Genomic DNA, 4330 nt, shown 5'->3' with positions numbered 1-4330 from the left:
TTATATATATATATATATATATAATATATATATATATGTATTTACATTTATATTTATGTACACGAATTTGGCTATTTATCAACCAAATTATCTGTCTTCCTGTGTATTGATGCGCGTGTGTGTATATATATATATATATGTGTGTGTGTGTGTGTATGTATGTATATAGATAGAGAGATAGATAGATATGTACATACATATATAAACATTTTCATTCATGCACACGTATTTATCTAAATTACGTGCTGTGTACACACAGACACACACACACACACACACACACATTTACACTCATATACACACTCACACACACACACATTCACACACACACACATTCATTCACTCACACACGCGCGCGCATGAAAGAAGCCACAGACTCGCGCGCGTACGTTATATTTATTTGTATGTACAATATACGTGTGCTTGTGTGTTCGTATGAAAGTATTTATATGGTCGTGTATGAATGCACGGATATGTGTGTGTGTATATATGCATTATATATGCATGAAGGTATACACGAATAAAAAAGCCATAAGTTTAGAAAGCAATAGAGTATTATGTATGCGCGTGTGTATGTATAATATACAGTGTATGTAATAGAGTATATAGTATATACATACATAAATAAATAGTACATATATACATACACACACACATATATATACACACAGACATATGTGTATATAAATAAATGAATATGTATATATATATATGTATATATATATATGTATATAATCAGCGTTTTTTCTCTCCCATTTTATAACGGTATTGAGGTTGTAAACTACACCTATTTAGTATATTGCTTCGGCGTGACGTACATCTACGGTTTGACTGATATATACTGTATATATATACTGTATGTATATATATATATATGTGTGTGTACAAAAAAAAACCCCTCAGATTTATTGATTTGCAGGGATTAGAGGCAAACCTCACAAATTATATTTGTCACGTCAAGTATTTCTGTTGTTTAGAGATTCTGGCTGCAGAAAACCGCCATCTCTTTTCATCGTAAATGTTTACCATAAATAAAACACTTGTTGTTTATTTCGAATAAAACATGTTTTTGGTTTTGCTTTTATTAGTTTTTTCATCGTTGCTTTATGTTTTCTTTATGATTTGTTTATGATTTGTCTATGTTTTGTTTGTCTGTTTTACAATCAACGTGCAATTGCTTACAATAAAACACTTTTGAGAGAGCAATTACGCATGAGGGTTGATTTGTATGGCTTCTTAATCGCTTGTTACTGTAATCATTCATGTTGCAGTATTTCTTTTATCTCTGTTTGTTAATCTATCTATCTATCTGTCTATCTATCTATCTATATATCTATCTATCTATCTGTCTGTCTGTCTGTCTGTCTGTCTGTCTGTCTGTCTGTCTGTCTGTCTGTCTGTTTGTCTGTCTATAAATGAATATACTTATCTATACATCAGCCAAACTATCCTACAAATCCATCCAGCGGCATTTATATTTTTCGAACTCCTCCATACATACATATGTGAAAAAGAGAACACCTATGCTGAACTATTGAGAAATCTGCAGTTACTCAATCTAGATTACAGGTTCATGTTTATACCTGTAATTATTGGGGCAATGGGATATGTAACACACCGCCTAAATACCAATCTTGAGAAATTAGGGTTCTCAAAATCAGAAAGGAGAAAGCTAATTCGAAAAATACAGATCCAATCCATCACTGTAAAACTTTCCGGAAGTTTATCATTTGAATATATATGAGCATGTCTCGATATGTAACTATATGCTTGAGAATACATACATAAAACATACAAATAAAAATACTCTGTTGTTGATGTTGAAATTCCAATGAAGGAGCCTTGGATCAAGGTTAGAAACCGGTTCTTTCTCTATTGGCAAGAAATCTTGAAATAAACTGAATAATGTCATACATACATACATACGTACGTATGTGCGTATGAGACAGAGTCAGAGAGAATGTGTGTGTATTATGTGTGTGTGTGTATATATATATATATATATATATATATGTTTATAGAAAAATATATAAAAATACACACACACACTAAGTCACTATATATACGTATATATGTATGTATATATGCATGTATTTTTTTCATATATATATATGTACATATGTACGTAAATATGTAAATATAAATCGATCTGCTGCCGATAGATCATCTTTTCATACGGCATACATTAAAAAGTCATCAGAGAAGGGAAACGGTAGCAATGAAAAATGACTCTTCGTGCAGCGGGGTCGCTTCGGATTCAGTGGAAAAAGTCGGACATGACCTTTTTTTTTTTTTTTTGGTTCTTTTAGGTGCAGATCACGCATGCGCAATGTGAGGGATGCAAATATTTCTGATCAAATATTTAGCGATCAATACTGATTGAAATACATCCAAGTGAATCAATCAGAAGACTAGCACACATTTGCACCGATCTGTGTGTACATGCGTATATATAAATATACACACGTGTACACACACAAACACACATACACACATACGCACGCACAAGTACATATGTATATAGATTAGTATGCATATATTTATGTATGTATATATGCATGCATGTATAAATATATTCATGTATATATGTTTGTGCGTGTGTGTGTGTATAAGCGTGTGTGTGTGTTTCTCTATGTGTGTGTGTATATGCGTCTGTGTGTGTGTGGTTGTGTGTGTACCGAAGTATGTATACAAATATCTTTTATTCTTTTACTTATTTCAGTCATTTGACTGCGGCCATGAGTATAGGATATGTTTTGAGATAACCACGTAGAGGATCCCATCGTTGGCTTGACTTTTGCTTTCTCGTTGTAGTGGCCCTTTACACTTAGTGGAACTAACTAGAGAAGGAGAGAAAAGGAGAGAGAGAGGGGGAGAGCAGGGATAAAAGTAGAGTTGACCTCAGTACGAAAACAGTTCTAGTCCTTTAATGACCCCCAAAAAGTAAACTCGACCTCACAACTTTGCTGCCAATTCGCCATCTCTCATTAAGAATGCTGTAATTATATTTTCATTTTTGATTTTGTTTTATTCAAAGGCCGTTATTATCCTTTTTATTTCCTTAATTCGGTTTATGAAGTAAACTACCATTCTATTGTCTGTTTTCTTTTGGCTTCGTAGCTATTTATTTTCCAGATGAAAACTTATATGGCTGCTCTTTGCTAATATTTTGCGTTCTTTTTTTTTTTTTTTTGCTACTGTATCCAAAGTTAATTGTATTGTGTTTAATACGTGACATTTCCGCTAAAGTGCATGGCTGGAGGTTATTAAATATGTCCTTTTAATTAGATACTAAATAATATACATCTTATATTCATCACAGAATATTAACTCTGGCACCATTTATATGTATCCCGTCATTACAGTTTGTATTTAACATTGATGCCATGTTTTTCTTAGCTTAACATAAATAGACATGAAAGAAGGCACAGCTTTTGTGATTAAGGAATTATCTTCGCAACTAGTGACGTGGTTCCAGGTTCGGCCTTATTGCGTGCTACCTTACGCAGTGACTTTTGAACGGAAGTTGGTTAACACACACTGCGCAGACTCCTATCGTTTACACACACACACACACATGCATATGCTGTATTTAAAATAAGAGTTACTAATAGATTCTTGCCATTGAGACGGGCGGTCGGGCAGATTTTTATAACGAGCTTTGTGTCTCCAAGCAATGCGTTAAGATCCCGAATATTGTTTGGAGGCTCAATGCACACTATAAAAACCTGTCTGACCAGAAACTATTTGTAGTTCGTATTTTAATACAGTGTATATTAAATGATATATACATACATACGTGAATGTACATACACGGAGTCGCGTGGCTTAGTGGTTAGGATGTTGGACTCACGATCGTAAGATTGTGGTTTCGGTTCCTAGACCGGGCGATGCGTTGTGCTCTTGAGCAAAACTCTTCATTTCGCGTCGCTCCAGTCCACTCAGTAGTTCTGCGACGGGCCAGTGTCCCGTCCAGGTATGGAATATATACACCACGAAACAGGCAAACCTGTCCTTGTGAGTCGGCATGACATGAGATGCTAATTTTACCTTTTTCTTTGCATACATACAAATAATTATGGCCGTCACAGGGTTCACCTTAATTTAGTTAATCGAAGCATCTATTCATTGGGAGTGTTCCACAAGAAATTTGAGTTTATTTGGGGCTATGACCAGTACCTACAAGAAACAAATGCGTAGAAAAAAAATGAATCAAGAACATATTTATATAAAAAGAAAAACGCGAATATTTGCTCATCATACGGTAACATTTGGGGGCATCTATACTTTCCTATGATCAGTTCGTGAATGAATAAATAGCAGTCGGTTA

Source organism: Octopus bimaculoides, chromosome 18 (assembly GCF_001194135.2).
Source record: "Octopus bimaculoides isolate UCB-OBI-ISO-001 chromosome 18, ASM119413v2, whole genome shotgun sequence".
NCBI lineage: Eukaryota > Metazoa > Mollusca > Cephalopoda > Octopoda > Octopodidae > Octopus > Octopus bimaculoides.
The sequence above is the reverse complement of the archived record's forward strand: the minus strand, read 5'-3'. Positions refer to the sequence as shown.